This window comes from Thermobia domestica, chromosome 4, assembly GCF_964235325.1.
Source record: "Thermobia domestica chromosome 4, izTheDome1.hap1.1, whole genome shotgun sequence".
In the NCBI taxonomy this organism is placed as follows: domain Eukaryota; kingdom Metazoa; phylum Arthropoda; class Insecta; order Zygentoma; family Lepismatidae; genus Thermobia; species Thermobia domestica.
In genome coordinates, this window is record NC_137457.1 from 23,874,310 (window position 1) to 23,896,737 (window position 22,428).

The 22,428-nt window shown below is 36.9% G+C and overlaps 1 protein-coding gene across 1 annotated transcript in view; it reads left to right on the forward strand.

Annotated features, from left to right (window-relative positions):
• The first annotated feature begins 4,867 nt into the window (after nucleotides 1-4,867).
• The window catches only part of LOC145683775 (solute carrier organic anion transporter family member 74D-like), a 551,718-nt gene continuing 534,157 nt past the window's right edge, over nucleotides 4,868-22,428 (forward strand). Inside the window, exon 1 of the mRNA XM_081755342.1 lies at nucleotides 4,868-6,753. The gene's annotated coding sequence lies outside the window, so the exon portion shown is untranslated. The remainder of the gene's footprint in view (nucleotides 6,754-22,428) is intronic.

Sequence of the window (22,428 nt, forward strand, 5' to 3'; positions counted from 1 at the left end):
GTTGCGTATCTTACATTTGCCCTGTCATCAGCGAACTCACTGCACTAAATAAACACCTCTTCCCATAAATTGACAATAGCACCGTATATTTCAACAAATTAGGGATGAATTTCTGCTGGTAAAGTCCTTTTAGACGCAAAAATCCAATCACGCAACGAACTTCCACATTAGATTATGTTTTCGGGAGCGACGTGATCTTCAAACTGATATCACTAAGGTTTGACAACACATGCGCAATCTAATGGCTGTCTAAGAAGTTAGTCGTCACTGGTGGGGCTAGCACAAAATTTCGAGTAAGAGGAGAAACGAGACGTTGCCTTACTTTTTGAATCGTCCTCGTATATTAAGAGTACATGACGTCCTTCATTAAGCTCCTATTAATGAAATGTTGCCACTCTGCTATTTTAAACGGACCTTTCTCTTCTCTGTAAGACAGAGAGTGATTCCCAGTCTTTTACCCTAACTTAGCGCTCCCCTTTCTTAGCCCTTCTAATGTCGTACCTTCTCGGGTTGGAAGAGTACTTTGCAACCCAGAAGAACCGAGACAGTCAGAGCCATCATTCAGAGATTGACGACCTAATTTGACCCAGTGACTCGGAGACTACAAAACATTATCATACATGCGAGAAAAATATACAGGATGTCGCTTTCCCCGAAACAAGTAAGGAATAAAAAGAAATAAGCGAGTTATAAATGAACGGTTTATTATTATTATTATTATTATTATTATTTTTGGTACTAGAACTGGCACTACTGAGTCTCTTAAAATGGCTGGGTCTGGTAGCCATGTTTTCGTACGTGTTTTGTTTAAGAGTTGAGTGAAATTATGCCGTATGGTACAGCTGTTGAGATGAATCGCAAATTAACAAAAGAACAATCTGTCTTCATGCTACAATCTTGGTGGAAATACAACAAAACAAACGTGGTGACGACAGGTTTCAGATTTCCAGATGTGGAACCACTATCATTGTCAAGTCATGAGAATAATGAATCAATGATTCGAGGCTACAGGTTCTGTGCAGGGGCGCATCCAGGACCGACTTCTGGGGGGGGGGGGTTGTCATACTGCTACTTTTAAGGGCACCAAAGTTTGGAATGGGTTTTATTTATACATATAAAATAAGAAAGTTTTCCTCTTCTGGATCCGCCCCTGGTTTTGTGTATAATCTACTGTGAAGCGAACGACCATGAAGTCTACGAAATGAAGAAAACACCGAACTTGTTGCTCAAAGTTGTGTATCTATCCCGAAGAAGTGTACCAGAAGGCGCGCGTGGCCTAGGAATAAAACGCATCTCTTTAAGGAGCATGTCTAAGGTTTTGAAGATGAAAACGTACTGGCCAAAGCTTCTACACGTGTTGCACGGATGTTATCCGAACCAACGTTTTCAATTCTGCGAATGGTTTCTTATTCGGAACGAAGCTGACAGAGGCAATTTTATGGACAAATTTGTGGACAAATGAGATCTTATTCAAGATGAACGGTCGCGTAAACAAACGCAATTGTGTTTATTGGAGTGATACTAATTAACAAAAAAATCGGAACAGATGAGTTTTTAATTTGTTCCTGGTGTCACTGTTTGGGGTGGTATTTGAAGTGGTGGTGTCATAGGACTATTTTTTGAAGGAACTGTTAGTGACACATACCTTCAGATGTTGCAGGAAGTTATCATATCAAAACTTGAAAAGTACCCTCGTTACGAAAACGTTCAGTTCATGTCGTAACATGATGCAGCACTGCCTCACTTTTGTGTTGTTGTGAGGGATTCTTTTGGATTAATGTTTCGATGAATGGATTGATCGTGGTTGAACGACAGATTAGCCACTCCGCTCATGTAACCTCACACCATTTGTGCTCACCACACTTGTAATAAGTTTTCGCTACGATAACACGCTGTTCCGTAGTGAAGCATTCCATTCCTACTTGTACAGAAAACTCAAGGGCGCCCATCAGAGGGGCAAGGTGGGGCGCTCGCCCCCTAGAGGAAATATTTCGGAAGCTCGAAAACCCAATACAATTTTTAGAATAATTACCGCAAAATTTGAAACTATGTTTCAAATGTCGCTTATACTTGCCCTCCTCTGGAAACCACAACATGGGCGCCCTTGAAAAAACAGGTGACAATCATCTGCCATTGGGCGTTCCGTGACTACTAACCACAAAGTAACAGGTAAAAATCGTGTAACATTCAGTGCTGCCAACTTATGAGAACAGAAATGATAGGCATTTCAAAAGTTTCGCTCTTTATGGGACACTCTTTATATACAGTAGAACGTCGATTATCCGAACGTCGGTCAACCGAACGACCGCTTAACCGAACTGTGAACTCGCTCGCACCTGTTACTCTCCCACCCTACCGTCCATCATCCCCCTCACTCCCAAATCAAGTTTTCCCACAGTAGTCGCCGCACTGAGCCACCGCTGGCGGAACATTGCTTCTAATGGGGCTGCCTTTGTACGTTACTTTGTAATACTTAAAGAGATGCCTGTTTTTATGAATAAATTTACTGTACGGTACTTCTTTTTGGCAAATAAACATGTACAGTTCGATTATCCGAACAAACCAGTTTTCCGAACACCCATGTCCCCCAATTACTTCGGATAATCGACGCTCTACTGTACATTAAAGTGCAAACTTAAACAAACCAAGTCCCTTTGTAGATATTCATGTACATATCAAATCATGACCTATTTAAGTTGCAGTAGTGACGGAAAATAATAACATTTTCGAAACTCTAAGATAATTTTTTAATAGGTAAATGCAATGAAACTGCAAATATTTAATGCTATTTTTAATAATGTTCCAGTTTTCAATTGTTACAATATCGTCCATCCATAAAGGACCATTTCTCCAAAAAGCTATGTAATAATTTTATTAGCTCTTTTCATTTTTCCTTATATGTTTTACACTTTTATATTAAAGGACCGCAGTGGCTCAGTGGTAGTGCTTCAGCTCTGGTGCATGGGATCCCGGGTTTTATCCCAGCCCCCGCCAAGTGAACTTTGTGGTGGAAAAACACCGTGTGCGTGGGTTTCCGCGGTGTTTTCCCGTTTCCTCCCACTTTCTTCATTCCACCATTCCATTCATTTCTCATCATCACCGTCTCTTTTAACCTAGCCGGCATAACTGTGGGACGTAAAACTCAAAAAATTTCATATTTTTTCACTTGAATATTATGTAGTTCAACGTCACAGTTCCTTCGTTACACCAACATGCATGATTTTCCTTGCGTTTTATTTTATACAACTTTCTTGGCGCAAGGGCAATATTTAGTCGTCTTCTTTTCGAAGTTTTAACACAATTCCACCGACAGATTGAATTTTGCTCCCTCCGTTGTGCCCCAATAGAAACAATCGAATCATTTCTGATTTCTTTATTGCAGAGGTGTGTCTGCCAACAATAGATTGTTATATTAGGATAGAAATTATGTGTATATAGTCCAATCAGAAGGAAAGATGGAAGTGAAACGAGGAATAGGAAGAAGAACGCAGCTGATCGATGATTTGAAAAATAGGAGAAAATATTGGGAGTTAAAAGAGGAAGCTGAAGATCGAGGAAAGTGGAAGGACATTTCCAGGCCTAAATCTAAAATTGAAAAAAAAATCCTCATTAGTCTCAGGACCTGCCGAAAGGCAGAATACTTAATAATAATAATAATAATAATAATAATAATAATAATAATAATAATAATAATAATAATAATAATAATAATAATAATAATAATAATAATCTAATCAGTGATGCCAACCCATGGGGGAAAATCCCATATTATAGGATTTTTTTGATAATGATTTCTCGAAATGGGACAAAGGGAATGTTCGTTAAAATTGGCGGAATTTATGGGATTTTTCATGTATATCTATTCCAATGATAGCAACAAACTTGTCTATGGGCATCGCCGTAAACACTTTCATTAAAGGAGTTATTTCTTTATGTATATTCTGCAAAATTAGTTTTCTCTCTCTCTTCGACTTCACACTACGGTCGTAGTATATTTTTATTTATCTTTTGAGCACTTTATAAATGAACCATGAAGTAATCAAACCGTGAAGTGATCAACGTAAATAGCTATGATTGAAATAAAATAAATAAGATACATGAAATCTTTCACACTCTATCCTTTTACGATTAGATTTTATTTCACATGCTTTTCTGTAATTTATTTTTGCAATATCATATGATGTTTACAAACTGTAACTCAGGGGTGGATCCAGGACCAACTTTTGGGGGGGCGGTGGGTTGTCATACTGCTACTTAGAGCTACTTTTAACAGCTTCAAACTCTAGGATGGGTTATATATATATACACACAGTGGCGGATCGAGGATATGATCAAGGGAGGGGCTAAACCATAATTTGGCGTTTTATCCAGTGTAAAGGAGAATTGAAGCCCATTTTATCCAGTGTAAACCTGAGCGTCAAGGGGAGGCTATAGCCCCTTAGCCCCCCTTGGATCCGCACTTGTATATATATTCTCTTCTGGGGGGAATCGCCCCGATCGCTCCCCCCTGGATCCGCCACTGCTGTAACTGTTATGTTGCATGGACTGTTTTTCGCAGTGATTAAAAAAATATAAAATGTCCAAAGAGCATCCAAAGTACGAATAAAGATGTCGTTACAGTAGAGAAAACGTAAGCCAATACCAAAGACGAAATAATTTATTCAAAACGCTATGGTATTTCAAACACAAAAACACTTTGAACAATTAAAAACATACTTTTCTTCGCTTTCTCAAATTCTCTCTCTGGCTATCGTGATGTTTTAGCGCGAAATGACAGTTGTTGGCCACCCTGATTGGAGGCGTAGTTGTACGGTGCTGCCGCGTGGTGTTAAAAGACGGAAGCTCTAGAGTAGTGTTTGTTAGTAGGCTCCAGGGTCAGGTTCAAGGATTCTGCTAAACGGGTAGACAGGGCACTGTTTTACCGGGCAAATTATCTATTTAAATGCCAAACACTGAGAAAAAATTGTTAAGTGACAACTACTGAACCGTGTTATTACGTGCTCAGCGCTCAATGAGGTGTTACAAGCACAATATAAAACAGTATGTTTGTGTGATATTTTGTGATTTAAATACTATGTATCTCAAATGACTTCAGTGCAGATGTGAGGCAGCCAAGCTTCTGAGCAGGATAAATATATCAAAACATAGATGATATGTGATCACAACAGATGCTTCAGTGTGAAAATGGGTCGTTGCAGAAAGACGTAATGTGTGACTGTTCCGGAAATTAATCTACAGTTTATTTTTTAAAAAAATAAGTATGGTGTTATTTCGCTACAATGTTTACACGTAGGGCATTAGTTAATACTTAGTACTTTTGAAGTACAACTATTTATCCCTTCTTTTGGGATAATGTAACACACAACAGTCTTATGGTTTTTGAGACCTTGAGAGAGAAAAAGAAAATCTTACGTTCATAGCATTAGTGATGAAGTTGGGTTCTTCGGAGCTCACGTGTATGATGGTAGCAGACGACAAGGTCATACATGTATATATCTATATATGTATGTCTAGTGTCTCTTTTTTTGTACAATAACGATCATGACAACAGACATTCACACACGCACAAACGAAAAACACGTGACATAAGGGTCAAAGTATATTAGATTGATTCTTAAACCAAATTATAATAATTTTAAAAAAAGGGCGTACCTTTACTTTCCACTAGCGTTTTGTTCGCTTTATAAAAGACATTTATGAAGTACATTAATTAGATAATAATTGACCCTACTCAGGTAATGTTAACGTAATTATTATACAATACATTATTATTGTCCTCTGCCTTATTTTCCTTTTCGTTTCTAAAAGATATGCCCCATAGACATTAACATCATTATATTATGTACGATTGCTGCGGCGACAGTGTTACACAAAGTGAAACCATATCTCAGATAGTGAAAGGTTTCCTGAAATATTTACTTGACGACAAACAAGCACCAGTTATATTGAGTTTTCTTGTTGTTTTGTGTTGTGTCGGTCTGGCGACATGGTGGTTTCGTTTGGCTCATGTCCCTCAAGTGACAAGAAGTGAGACAGGAAGACCAATGAAATCGTAGCCAAAAAGACTCTTTCTTATTTTATTGTTGTTGTTGTTTCTTTCTTTTTTAATCTTCAGAGAACACAAAAATCTGTTGCTGTCATTCTATTGGCTAACTGACGTCACGAAAGTGAACACAGAGAAAGAGGGGGTACAATATGAAGTGACAGCTGAGAGTTGCAAATGAGAAATTCGGTCGGTGCTCTTAAGAAACGCCGACAATTTTGTGACAAGTGTGATCGGGAAAATGTTAATACAATAATAACTCATTGCAAGTGTTGTGGTGCGGTAATGTGCTTTAAAATATAAGATTTAAAATAGTGTCACCTTAACAACATTAGTGTGGAGTTCAACATTGATTTTATTTTAGTGTTTCCTTAAATACATTTCATTACATGATTTTTTTTAAAGAAAAAGAAAAGACAAAACAATTAATCAAAAAAGTAATTAAAAGTCATTGCATTATTATTATAATAATCATTGTTATCATCATTTTGGTAGCTGTGTCTTACAAATTGGAAAAAGAAAACATATTTGCTCATTTGCTTACCTCGCTATGTGAGAAATTTAGGGAAAACATGTTATACAGTGCTAAAGAAATAATACTAATGGTACAATAAAAAGTGTACAATCTTGTTCACTTGTTCAACGAAATACTCAGTGCTGATATTAAAGAAGAAATATTTGCTGCTTTAATAGGAAGGAAAAAAAAAAAGGTAAGTGTGATGTTTATGTTTGATTTTTATTTCGTTTTAACAAAATCATGTTTTGTTTCTTTCTTTTTCTTTCTTTTTTTGCCGGTATGTTAACTCTTTAGACGTAGCGTAAGATTAAAGAACAAAAGTCAATGTAGGAGGACAAATGGCACAGTGGTAAACCAGTCACTTGCAGTTTGAGGGGACCCTAGTTCGACCCCAGGCAATTGAATTTGTGGTGGACGGCGTTGTGTGCAGCGGCGGCGATCAGACTCTTATTTATATATTGTGCGCCCCTGTGCTCTAAATAATTTGCCGCCCCTTCCCTGAAAACGACCTATATTAGAGTTGAATTCACAGTTTTCGGGGTCGCTGAGATGAATAGTGACAGTTTTAATCCAATTCAACTTCAAGGTCATACTCCACTCCCCAGGGAGAAAGTGCGATTTTAAAAGTAATCAAAAGCAACAGATTTTAAGTGTTGAGCTCATAGTTGTCAAGGTCTTTGAGTTTAATGGTATCAATTTTCATGATGTTCTAGTTCCTCACCCCTTGGGGTGGGGTGGGGACGGATGACTTTTTAAAACAATCAGATTTAAGCTAGCTAATTAGGCTAGTACCTACTGTAATTAGAGCGAATTAAACACATGAACATACAAGGTCTGTATGATAAGTAATGAGACTCGCCGCGCCGCGGCGCGCGTGTCGCTGGAGCGGGTTTGTCGGTGATGGAGGATGTAGGGGGGGGTCCGAGCAAAGCAACGCACCGCGCGTCAGTTGGCTCCGAGCCTTAGTGGAGCGCGGACAAGCCTTGGACAAAGCCCTTGTGAACATTCTTGTCACGGCGGAAAATCAACAAACATGGAGGGTTCCATCGAACAGCGTTATGCGATCAAATTTTGCGTTCGCCTGGGGAAAACGGCTACTCAGACGCTTTCTCTCATCACGGAGGCCTACAAAGAGGAAGCCCTATCCAAAGCCCAGGTGTTTCGTTGGCACAGTGCGTTCCGGAACGGCCGGGAAAGCGTTGAGGATCTGGAGAGGGCTGGACGCCCGACAACAGTGACTACGGACGAAACTGTGGCAAAAGTGAGGGATCTCCTGAACTCAGACCGTCGATTATCGTTGAGATTGATTGCTGATGAACTCGATATGAACCACACAACAGTGCACAAGATTGTGACGGAACAATTGGGAATGAGAAAAATCTGTGCGAAACTGGTGCCGCGAGTGTTGACTGACGAACAAAAGCAACGACGTGTTGATTGTTGTCAGGAACTGTTGAACCTCATGAACAGTGACCCTAACTTTGAAGATGACGTCATAACAGGTGACGAGTCGTGGGTGTTCCAGTACGACCCTGAAACGAAACGTCAAAGCGCGGAGTGGCACACTCCTGCGTCCCCGCGCCCCAAGAAGGCCAGAATGTCGAAGTCAAAGGTGAAAACAATGTTGATTATTTTTTTTGACAATGTGGGGGTGGTCCACAAGGAGTTTGTACCCCAAGGACAAGCCGTCAACGCCGCCTTCTACAAACAAGTCCTTGAGAGACTGCACAGGAGCGTCAAGCGGAAAAGACCGGCGATCGCTAGCCGGTGGAAGTTGCATCACGACAATGCCCCTGCCCACACCGCCTTCTTAGTGACCTCCTTTTTGACCCGGATTGGGGTGGAAGTCCTTCCACAACCACCCTACAGCCCAGATGTGAGCCCGGCCGACTTCTTCCTCTTCCCGAAGCTGAAGCCACGCTTGAAAGGAACCCGTTTTGCAGACGTCACAGCCATCCAAGCAGCCGTGACCACATTTCTAAAGGACATGCCGGCTGCTGACTTCCAGGGGGCGTTTGCAGCGTGGAAACATCGATTGCAGAAGTGCATCGACGCAAGAGGAGAGTACTTCGAAAGCTTTTAAGTCCCTGTACAGATCAGATCAATAAAACAATGTTTCCAGACCTGGTCTCATTACTTATCATACAAACCCTGTATTTTCTCGCGCTTGCGCGGGACTATGCAGGTTAATAGTTTTAAATATTACTTTATTGTGAATTAAAAAAAAAAATGCCGCTCCCTAAATTCTGTCGCCCTGTGGTGGAGCACAGAATATCACTTACCCAAATACGGGCCTGGCGGCGATTGGGCGTTAAAAGTGGGGGATGGGCGGTAAGACATGATCTGAATATTTGTATATCAATGTTAGTTTTCCTGGTTGTTTCAAACACTTTGTTCGACGAAAGCTTGTATAACTAATAGGATACTATCTTTTTCAGTTAAAATACCGTATATCGTATTTCATATTTTATTGAGTAAATTGGCAAGAGTAACGGAAGTAGGTACTAGTCCTTTGTACTCTTGAAGAACCAAAGTGTAAGAAGAGATTTGTTTCCTTGTTCATGAACCAGGGGTGGATACAGGGGGGAGATGCCCCCCTTTCTTATTTTACATATAAATAAAACCGATACCAGGGTTTGGAGCTCTTAAAAGTAGCTTTAAGTAGCAGTATTATAACCCGCCGCTCTCCCCCCAGAAGTCCATCCTGGATCCGCCCCTGCCATGAACATCTTAAAATTCTGTCTGGATAATTGTGTGATCAAATTATTTAATAACATATTTGCAAAGCAAATAGCTTAAACAGAAAGGATAATATTAATCATAGTAATGAATAATGAGGCTTGTTTTGTAGAAGTCATATTGAACGACTTATATTTTTAATTCCACACATGCTATTAAATGTATGTTATTATTTTTAGAAAATGAAAGACAGCAAAGTACAAGTATATGCTACAATATTTAAAGGACTACGCAATTGAAATATTAACTGCTTTTGCAATGCAATTCCTGTAGCTTTCTTAACTCCAAGGGAAAAGAAATAACCAATGGGTACTCACACAATGATAAATATTATATGGTACCATTTTTATCTGTGAACCAGTAATACATACAAAAACTTTAAAATTTCAAAATGAAACTATATACTTTAAGAGGTCACTTCATAAAAATGAGAGCAGCGGCCCCCTCTTGCGTCCCTAGTTGCCGCTCCTGATTGTGTGGGTGAATTTTTCCGTTTCCTTCCACATTTTCATTTCACTAATTTTTTGATAGTTCTTCAATTAGCTTAAAGTCATAATCATTGAACATAAAGCTAAAGAAAAAAATAGGTTGCATTAATATGTGCCATTCACACGACTGAAATACATGAATATGTTAATAAAATATATACATATTTCACCTTTTAATAAACTTAAGCTAATAGTGAAATAAACTCTGTTAAAGAGAGAGTAGAGAATCACGCGAAACAAAAGGATAATTAACTTTTCCTTATAAGTAAAGCGACTTTTATTATAGGCAACCTATAACGCTTCTCTACTGTATAGGTTGCATAGAAGGAACGTTATGGATTTTAAACGTTACAGTACGTTAATATCACCGTTACCCGTGGAGATGTTGCCGAATTGACTCCACAAATGAAGATAATCGGTCTAGCTACGTATCTATTGGAAAAGAACAGAATTCAAAAGTTCGCTTTCGTTCAAGAATTAACGTGTGGAGTAACAGTCGGGTAAGTCCCTCTGCGTGATTCTAGTATTATAGAAATATTATAGAATGAATTATAGAATATTATGTTACACTTGGAAATATTATAGAAATGTAACGCTTGGAAATGTAGAAATATTACACTTGAAATGGTACATTTGGAAATATAGAGATGTAACACTTGGAAATGTTATAGAAATGTTACATTTGGAAATAATATAGAAATGTTACACATGGAAAAGTTATAGAAATGTTTACGCATTTAAGTAAATCATCTGCAGTATTCGAGTGCATATTTTCTAGCAAAGTTGTGATCTTAGTCTCGATTCTCGGTGAGGCACATGATTATCGGTCTTAAGACAGGAAAGTGAGGGGCCAAAAATAATAGTGTCAGAAATTGACATCTAATTTCACAGGACCTTTTTTACCTTAATTTGCGTGATTGTTGTTATAATGATACGAACTTCTTAACAAATCACTGAGAAATGAAACATTAGTATGACCTTAAGGTCAATGGCGACAGACGTTTATAGCACAGGCTTCAGTTGGACGTCCAACGATTATATTCATTAGGCTAAGGGAGGTGGATAATTAGGGCAAGTGAATGATAATGGAAGAATTGTAGAATTTTTGTATAGGAGTGAACGAAAGTACACGAGAAAACCCACGGACACGATGATGCTTATTGTAAATAAATGATAGGAACAGTGGCGGATTCAGAGGCTCGAAATAAGGAGTCTCACTTCAAAAACAAGGGGCGATCACTCCCACTGGGTAGAAAGAAAAAAAATAAGAAAAAGGTGAAGAATCCCGAAAATACCCGCCGACACCCTGTTATCCATCCACAGTTCGTATTGGTTGGGATCCATCATGCAACTAGAGTTACTACCTGTCCCAATTTAGTAATAATAATAATAATAATAATAATAATAATAATAATAATAATAATAATAATAATAATAATAATAATAATAATCCAGCATCCTGAATTTCACGTCAGAGGGATTCATTATATGGATACCAAATTATTCAAAATACTTACAAAAGATGCAACAGATATTATTAGGGACATTTTATAAATTTCGATCCACGATGTGTGCCTATGACTATTTAGATATGGGTTTACCGGTAACATTTTTCGTGTTGGCAGCAGCACCAATAAAGTTGTTCTTTGTTTTTACTGGTTCTATGTTCACAATTTCTGTTCATCAAACTACTAACAACCTGACGCTAAAAGTTTCCCGTTTTTAGAATAAATTTTCCATCACGAATATATTGTTGTGTATTACCGTCTTATTATTCTTAATAAATGCACAAATTTGGGTCTGAGGAACCGGGGATCGGCACATGCTCGATAAGTAAGATGACCAGGCGTGCCGTTTAAGCCGGGACAGTCCTTTTAAAAAAAAAAACCGTTGTCCCGCTTTCTTTTGACTCTCAGAAGAAACAACTACATATACAGCTCACATATGACGAGAAGAACCCTAGCAGAAGTAGTGTGACGTAGGTATGGGCTCGCCCACTTTTCGCACAGGGGTTTCAAATGACACTACGGAATTGCACACATATAACTTTACCCGGAGTGGCAGACGACATCTAAGTATAGACCACACCTCAAAAACCGAAAATGGACTTGACCGTGTCGTTGACCTTTCCCTGCTGTCTCTGTTCTAGGGTTCTTCTCGTTATCTGTGAGCTGTACTTCTTTTGAGCAAATATGTACAAAGCGTCCCGTAACTGTTATTTAAAATATAGTTCTAAATGATCAAAGCAAATCATACACTCTTTCGTTGAAATGACTGTGTATAGAGCTATTTTAGCACCAACATTTATTGGGAATTTTTAAGCCATGCATGGAACTGGCAATTGTTGTGTATTATTTAAGAAATGCTGTGGTGGATTTTTTAATTTGAAAACATGGCTGGCTCCTGAAATGCAATCTAAAAATTTTTACAACTTTCTCCCTCCGTTCTGCCCCCGATTCTGATGAAATAGTGTTGAAATTAGAACTCATATATATATATATATATATATATATATATATATATATATATATATATATATATATATATATATATATATATATATATATATATATATAAGTATTAAAATAAATTTCCTGGCGCTGCAGCTTTATGGTTGACTACATGACACATATACTGAAAGCAACGCCTCTTAAATTACATACTTATAATATTTACTTTTACTCTAAATTTGTTTGTTTGTTGTTAAGAATTTAAAAATTTCGACGCCAGCATGGTGAGCATAATCATTGGACAGTTTTATCTATGATATAGCTGTCTGCACTAGGGAACCGATCTTTAACCTTTACAATCATAGAGAGACAGAGATAGAACTTGTGATCGTCACATAAAAGTACCATCTTCATTTATTTATTTAATCATGAAATGTAAGTTGAAGGTCATCTCATTTCAGTACAAATGTTGGTAGTCCTTTTCCCTATCAATGCAACGTTGCCAAGCAATTGTAGATTCAATTCCCTGGGTGATGAACAATTGTATAGTTGTTTCGTTAATACATTTGCGTAAGTTTTAGTGTAAATCGAAGAAAGGTCTGTGTTCTATCCGAAATTCATATCACATGTATTTTGTATCTTAGATTTGGAACTATTTGTAGGTCCCGGTGGCTTAGTGGTAGAGCGTTCACCTCTGGTGCATGGGGTCTCTAGTTCAATCACAGCTCGCGCCAAGTTAACTATGATGGAAAAGCACCACGTGCGTGGGTTTTCTCGGGGTTCTCCCGTTTCTCCCACTTTCTTCACTCCACTATTTGATTCATTTCTCATCGTCACAGTCTCCTTTAGCCTAACCGGCATAACGTGGGACGTAAAACTCAAAGCTTTCATTTCAGATTTTTTACAGTTTCCATTTCAACCGATTACTTACTACTGGTTTTCAACCGATGTGTCGCGACACAGTGGTGTGTCACGCAGTCCCCTCACGCGTGTCGCGAAAGTTTAGAATTTAAAAATGATGAAGAATTTAATAATAATAAATTAAAATCGAGACAGAGTGCACCAGTCAACACCTCCAGCCGTAGCAATAATGCTCAGTGCTACATAGAGGCATTATAAAAACTAATAATAGGTATAATTATAGGCATTATTATTATTATAGGTATTATTATTTACCATTAAATAATAATACCATTAAATATAACATTAAATAATAGGTATTATTATTATTTATATGAAACAAATGTGTCGCAATGTCCTTACGTTCAGTAAAGTGTGCCGTCATCAAAAAAGGTTGAGAATCACTGCACCGGTTCACATAATTTTAGCTCTAATTTTTTTCGTTTTACTGCAAATAATGAATTCTTTAGACTTAAATTGCGAGCGCCTACTGCTTATACATCCCAAACATCGCAGAAATATTGTTGGTTTCACATCGTTTCAACAAATTCCAGTATTCACATTTTCAAATTCCTTTGAAAAAAAAAATCTAATGAACTAAGGGTTTTGTAAACTGCCCTTAGAAGATACCATATGTAAGCTCGATGTTTTGTATTTTGAAGTAAGGAAGTTGGAGGTAAAGATTTTATTCCGCGGTGGATATTGAGAAATAGTACAATACAAAATAATAATGATGAAAATAAAATTAAACTTGATCTTTTCTCCCCATTAAAGACGAGAATATAAAATGAAATCTTTGAGTTTTACGTCCCACGATTATGCCGGTTAGGCTAAAGGAGACTGTGACGATGAGAAATGAATCAAATAGTGGAGTGAAGAAAGTGGGAGAAACGGGAAAACTCCGAGGAAACTCACACACACGGTGTTTGTCTACCACAACGTTCACTTGGCGCGAGCTGGGATCGAACCTGGGGCCCCATGCACCAGAGTTGAACACTCTATCACTAAACCATCGCGGCCCCTATTAAAGAGGAAAATAGAGCATATATGCAAGTGCAATTTTCACTTTTTATAAAAAAAAATATAAATAAATACGTTGGTTTTACACAGTGTTCGAAGTGGAAAAAACAGAGGCGGTATGTTTTATTATGATTTTGATTCAACATACGTGCTATTTAAATATTGTCTTGATCACTGAAAAACCAGAAACGGTATGTCCTCATTACTGAAAAAACATAGGTGGTATGGCATACCAGTGCATATCGTCTCACTTCGATCACTGGTTTTAAATCTTCGTAATAAGTAATATAATTTATCTGCATAAGTTTGTATTTGCTACAAATTAACTATAATTAATAACGAATTATAAGGTGATTAATTTACTATCACCTATCTATTGACCCTTATCTCATTAAGAGGCTTATCTCTTTACCATATCAGAAATTGTATTTACTGAAATTGATTGTAAACCTATCGAAATATGTAGACAGATCACTCACTAAGTCATGTCTATTTCACTTAAAACACATTTACTGCTAGAGATATCCAGACAAGTTTTAGTAGCATACAGTTCAGAGTTTAGTCTCTGGGCCCTGATCACTTGATGTATCTTTCCTTGTAAGCCTGAAAATGTATTCGGAAAAAAATTGGCAACCTGGCTGTAAAGCCAAGATTTCACTGTTCTTTTGAGTTCAGACGCTTAGCTGAACTGCTTGCCTTGATTATGCCTTTTAAGATATTCAGACAAAACAAACTCGGAAAAACCTAGGTAGGGACTGTATGGTGCACCCCACCGAGTATAGCAATTTTAATCTGTGATATGTGACATTATCGTGTTTTATTTTAACCTTTTGGTAATTTCCGTTACTTTCTCTTGTCTTATTCAGTTTAGCTAATGCCTTACAATACCTTTCCTTGTTTGCTCTTGCACCTTCCACTACGTAATCTAAGAGAAGTACTTGATTTGGATCCCAAGAAACAATCAAAACTTCTGCAGTTGATCTGTAACTTCTGGGGTTTTGTTCCTGGGGATGATTTATGATACCATTCCATAGATCAGATTCTCAAGCTATTTCATGCAACGACCCTTTTTTGCATTTTGCCAACAACTTACAATAAGAAATTTTCGGTTTACAACTAGCTATCTGATTATAACTGATGCTTTTGTTTAATATTAATACACACTAACCTAGACCTTTCAGATTTTGTTTTGTTTGGAAACCTTAAAAGGCATTATCAAGAGAAACAGTTCAGCTCAGCTACTGAACTCAAAACAACACTGAAAACTTGGCTTTACAGCCAAGTTACCGAGTTTTTGGTTTTTGTGGATATATTTTCAGGACTGCAAGGCAAGGTGAAAAAAAAAAAACGTTTAAAACGGAGGTGGGTACATCGAGTGACCATGGCCCAGAAGCAAAACTCTAAACTGTATACTATTAAAACTTTTCTGGATACCTCTAACAGTATATGTATTTTATTTGAAGTAGGTATTACTCAGGCCCATATTTATATATTGTGCGCCCCTGTGCTCTAAATAATTTGCCGCCCCCAGAAAACAACCTATATTAGAGTTGAATTCACAGTTTTTGGGGTCGCTGAGATGAATAGTGATAGTTTTAATCCAATTCAACTTCAAGATCATACTTCACTCCCCAGGGAGGGTGCAAGATTTTAAAAGTAATCGGAGCTCGCTGAGATTAACGGTATCAGTTTTCATGATGTTCAAGTTCATTCTCATCCCTTGGGGATGGGGGTGGGAGAGGATGACATTTTAAAAATTATCAAATAAGGTAATTAATTAATAACTACTGTAATTAGAGCAATTCAATCACATATTTTGTGTGGGACTCTACGGGTAGCTAGTTTTGAATAATACTTTATTGTGAATCTTAAAAAGTAATCCAAAATTTGCCGCCCCCTAAGTTCTGCCGCCCAGTGCTCGAGCACAGAATAGCACTTACCTAAATACGGGCCTGGTATTACTTATTGACTGACCAGTCTATACATGTTTCGGTGACTCTACGATCCATTTCAGTAAACATAATTTCGGATGTGGTAGAGAGATAAGTCTCTTAATGAGATAAGAGTCAACCGTTATTCCAGTGAATTAATTATCATATAATTCGTTATAAATTATGATTATATTGTAGAAAAAATAAATACAACTAATCCAGATAAATTGTATTACTTCTTTCAAATATATTAACCAACGTGCTGATTTTTTTTAATGTGAAAAGTGAAAACTATACTTTCATACATGTTCTATTCTCGTCTTTAATTAATAGGGAGAAAAAGTCAAGTTTAATGTTATTATTATTTTGCATTATCTCATTTTCCAATATCGTCCGTGGAATAAAATTTTTACTCATTAACTTCCTTAACTTCAAAATGCGAGCTTACACATTTTATTCTCTAAAGGTAACTTACAAAACTTATACCAGCTCATATGAAATTTTTACGAAGAAAATATGAATGCTGGAGATGGTTGATATGATGTCAATATAACGCCTGGTTGTCTGCAACCAACCACATTTTTGTGATGTTTGGGTTGTATAAGAATAGGCGCTAGCAATTTTAATTATAAAGAATTCATTTTCCAGCAAAACGAGAAAAACTAGAGCCTCTGATTACACATAATTTTGTTTAATATATATATATATATTTACTACATTTGACAATAAGTATGGATTTTTAAAACGTCTTATCAAACTAATCCCTAAGGATTCCGACCCTCAGGTTGAGAAACACCGAAACAGACTGTTGTTTAGAGCAAATCCACCTCTCTTATGCTGTAACACCATTAAAGAAGTCAACTTTACAATCGCAAATGACCCAAGACAGTGTCGAACTTTGTTCCAATCAGACCCTTCCTAAGGGGCTCTCGCGCGGAAGTGTGATCTACTCTAGGCTTGTCAAGTACAGCATGCATTATACGAATATCTAACACAAGATTTTAGGTTTTCCAAAGAACAATGATTATTGCAATAAAATAATATAAAGTAAGCTCTGTATTTTAGCACATTTGAACATAACTATAACTAGTTTTAAAGTTTTCCAAAAGCGAATTATTTCTGGGTTTATAACTGTTAATGCTACATTTTAGAAGACTACAAAAAACTCTAAAATACTTCAAAACGCAGGAAAAGTAACTTCTAGTAATAAAAAGGAATAATAATAACAATATAATTTATAGTTTATTAATCTGAAATGATTTCGAGAAGATAAAAAATGAAAATTAATTGTCTCAACATTGCATTTACATTTTCATTTTCTGAAAAATATTAATAAATCTCCATTTTGCGCTGCAGTGTGATCAATACACGGACATATCTTCGTGTTTTCATTTTAATAGTGTATCATCAGTTCGTAAATGAAAAGAGTTTAATTGAATAAATATTGTTTTCAAAAAGTTTGAAGATATCTGAAGTTTCTGATGTTTTATCTGCTATCAGTATTTTTTTCTGTTGAAAATGATTTGTCTTGGAACAGAGTTGTAGGCATATGTCTGATGGAGCTCTAACAATGTTAGGTTTGGAGTAGTCTCGTATCCACGGGGAGCATGGGGTAGAGGTCTGCACAGGCCCGACCCTACAAACCATATATCACTTTGGGCCCGGGCCGTAAATTTTTAAGTATACAACCATATTTCTCGGGCCTTTTCGGGTCTAACTTTGTAAATATACTATACAACGATATATATTGCACCGTTCTTTCTGGAGAACTTTTAAAGCACAACTGCAAAATTAAATCTTTAACTGTGGTAAATAGAAACACAATTTTCCGTTAATTATTAAGTTTCCGTTATTCGAGCTTATTTCGGGCTCATTTGATTATCACATGAGCTCGAGTCTAAATGCTAAAGCATATTTCGGACTCGGGTCGGGCCTCACATTGTAAATTCACGGGCTGGGCCGGGCTCAGGCTAAAAATGCCGGCCTGTGCAGACCTCTAGCATGGGGGGCCGGGGCGCCTAAATTTTTACTGGCCTCCTAAAATTTTCATGGTAGGCTTGCAAATGAACTATAAAATGGTGATGAATTATAATATCTTTGGATCGGGCCCTCCTACATTTTTGGGCTGGCTACGGGCCTGGTTCGGAGTCTGGATTTATAAAGCTGGCAAATGACAGAAATCCTACAATTATTGGTTCGCACTGCTTAATTCACAATCAAACCTTAGCTGCAATAGCTTTACTAGAGAACCTGAAGCAGGCATTATCATTGGCTGTTGAAGTTGTGAATTTTGTAAAGTCAAGTGTTCTGAATACTTGTCTCTTTGATGCTTTGTGTGACGACCTCTGAGCTGAACATAAAACTTTACTTTTCTATGCTGAAGTTCGTTGGTTTTTGAAAGGTAATATCTTAAGTAGGCTGTATACCAGGGTAAAATGCGGAAATATTTCTCCTAAGTGTAGGAAAAGACGAACTTCATACACTTCTTTTACTGATGACTTATTTGTATTTTTTGTTGCATATCTTGCTCACTTTTTTGAAATATTAAAACATCTTAATCTCGAACTCTAAGGTAGAATCACGAACACTTATCTTTGTCAAGTTTATCACCGAATATCAAGGAACTTGTGAAGGAAAAGCAATGTCGGCCATCATACTCGAGTTTTTCCTCTGGCCTTATTTGATGAGTTTTTGAACTCTATCTTATACAGGGTGGCCCAAAGTAAGTATACAGACCTACATATATAAAACATACAGGACTGTATACCCACTTTTGGGCCACTCTATACACTGATAATAGAATTTTGCACTCATTTTTGCTAATTTTATAAAAGAAAAAGGTGTTAATTTACGTAACTATTTAGTTTTTAATAAAGCAGAAACCTTGAATAGGAGTAGGAAAGGCAAAATGTCAGACAAGCAATGTTTTCAAGTTTGCTAAAGTTTAAATGAAATTATTTGTTACAAGTTGTGTAACAACTTTCATGTATTCATAACTTTACATTTTGTTTATGTCATAGCTTGCGTTTCCTTGCTCACTCTGCCCCCAGGTTCGGAACCACTGGTGTACAGAATAAAGCATGTACATTAGAGCTCGTTAGCTTACTTTATGAGACACCCTCGTGCATTTGATAAAGATTCTATGCTATAGGTCCTCTTCTTGTATAGTCAAGGTGCTGAAAGTGAATATAGAATTCGAACATTTTTTTTTCGATAACAGCTACGATCAGTGGTGCTATTCTAATTTTAAGCAACCTGTTCTTTCCTTTCTCTCTCTCTCTCTCTCTCTCTCTCTCTCTCTCTCTCTCTCTCTCTCTCTCTCTCTCTCTCTCTCTCTCTCTCTCTCTCTCTCTATATATATATATATATATATATATATATATATATATATATATATATATATATATATATAAACTAATGAGAATAATTGTATTAATTCTATTAGGAATCAAACCATGTAAGGTAGACAAAAGCATTTTTTCACTAGATACTACAAGTGGCTAGTAGAGATCTAGACAATATCCTAATACAAGGTGGTATGACGAAATTACGTATCACAACGAATATCTTGGAAACAAGTTGCCCAAGATACATTGTTGTCAAAAAGTATTGGCAAGACCTTCATCAAGAAATGGATCGACAAATTGTTGATAATGGTTTCTGAAATATAAATAATGGGGTTTTAAATATAAATAACCCTCACCATTTCACACATATGATCCCAGTTCTTATTCTTGACACCTGAGCATCATTCTTGATATTTCATGTGTGCGTACGTGCGTGTGTGTGTGTATTTATGTTTGGGTATAGCATGGTTCTGCGAACTCAAAATATTTTAACAACCGGTTATAGCGAAACAGTGCGAACTGTGTGAATAGCACCACTGGCTACGGTGATAGAACGTTTGTACCGATTGGAATAATAACGCTAATTACTGAAATGCAAGTATTTATTATTCTTTGACTCATTTAAAGTCCAAATTTAAATAAATATGCTGAATTTTAAACTTAAATATATTTATTTGACTTTGATATAAATTTGTTTGACTATAATTTATGAATAGAATATTTTTTGGCGATCTTTCGTAATATTTGTTGCAAATCTAATGACCAAAATATGGCATAACCTAACTGGGTAAGTTTAGTTATATTTCTTTCATTGCTGCATATGCTCTCTGTGTCTTACGTATGAATGTTAAAGGGGAAAGTAAAAGTAGAGATAGCGAGTAAGTAGTCTGTGACATGATCTCCAAGGCAAACTGCTTTGCACTGCAATCAGGAATTTGCAACACACATTCGTACGACAGTGTTACCTACCTAGCAGACAGATTTTTCATAAAATTGTGGAGAAAAAAATGCTTCCGTGTTTACTGAATGGGTCAAAATTACACATAAGATATAGTTTGTATGTTAGTTGGTTGAAATATTTGAGAAAACTACGTTTTCAACACAGAGGCTACATGAGAATTGGACCCACAATTTAAAGTGAAATCCGAACAACCGTATTGCATTCAAATCTTAATGCTGTTACACCAGGAATCGAATCCAAGACCATGTACAATAAAGATGTACGCGCTAGCTATTATACCAACGACAATAGTTTTTTCTATTAAATACAACACGGAGTAAGTGTATACAGGCGTACTTTCTCCTATATTATCCGTGGAAATTAGTTCTAGGGTCACCACAAACGAGAAATATACATGTACAGGCGTATTTTTGCTGTGCTCTTCGTTAAAATGGGAGTTCTATGTTCACATACAATAAAGTCGTACTTCTTTCTATATTTTAGGTTGCAACTAGAATTCTTTGGACACAGATAAGAAATATACAGACATACTTAATCTTATATTCTCCACTGAAATTACAGTTTTATGGACACAGGCAAAAAAAAAAATATTGCAGAATTTTCGCTGTGGAGGAGTAGGTAGAGCTTGGTAGAGTAAAATTATATGTTTGGAATTTTTTCCCACTACCAGTTTTTATTATATATAAAATCTACTACAACAGTATTTTTATAAGAATAGTACAATAATGTATTTTTTTTAAAAATATAAGGTAGAGAAAGGTGACCCAAGGCCCGAGCAGTTTGGGACAGGAATTCCTAGAGCTTCGAAGCAAGCTAGGTGGAGTGGATTAGGAATCCCCAATGCTCCGAAGCAAGCAGAGAGGGTTTTTAAAAGTCACAGAACTTCGAAACAAGTTAAATAACTGAGGTTAGGAATTCCGACAGAGCTCTGAAGCAAGCTAAGTGGGGGGAAGAAAAAACCTAGAGTTCCGAAGGAAACTATAGGATTTGGGTTGGGTATTTCCTAGAGCTCCAGGCAAGCTAGAGGAGGGGTGACCAATCTCAGACTAGTGACTGGCTATGTAATCCCCTCCGTTCTATAGGCGTTGCTGTTCCGTTGTCATGTGATTGTACGTAGGTGTTGTTGATGTCTCCATTGTCTGCAACTTTTAGTACTCCAATGTAAATTACACGTGGTTGTTGTTTGTAAACAGGAGCACTTGTCAGGTGTCTGTAAGCAGAAGTATGTGGTACACTACAATCCCCAGGCCAGATTAAAAATAAGCCAAAGAGTTATTTTTCTTTTGGGAAAGAGAATACACTATTTAAAAAAGTACTGAAAGCAAAAATTACCAAAAAAATTACACTTGGAGTACTAGAATAACGGTAGGGAGAAAAGACGTACTTTTTCCTAAGGGCACAGACAAAAAAATATTCAGATGTAATTCTTCCTATATTTTCCGCTGAATTAGGGTTTTATTAGCACGGACAATAACTATACAAACGTACTTTTCCATATACATATATTCTTTGTTGAAATTTTAATTCTGTGGGCATTAAGGTGGGTCGAAAAAGTGCAAAATTCTTTTTCCAAACCGTAATACCACGAAACAATTGGGGAGAAGACTAGAAAGGAGTAAAGTAAAAATAAATAAAATCGATTTATATCTTCTGATTACGCATCTGCTCCGAAATTTGCCGAATTTTAAAAAAAATATCACATTTCTATGATACTTTTTATGTTACTTAACTTGTCAATATTTAAATATAACAACTCTAGTCGAATCGTACTCCAACCGATAATGATTTAGAAAAAAAAAATCATTGTTCAAATCTGTCAAGGTATTTTATTCCCACAATGGCTATGAATTCTTACAGCGATCGTCTCTCAAGGCGCGGGTGTTCCAAAGCCAGGTCTCAATCTCGAGACATAGGATCGAGCCTTCCTGGACTGCGGACTGCTTGCTCAGCTCCACTTCCTGATGATAGGACTTTCTACTGTCCTACAGCAGAATTGTTAGGCTTCCTCTGACCCTTGGACGGCTGGCTGGAC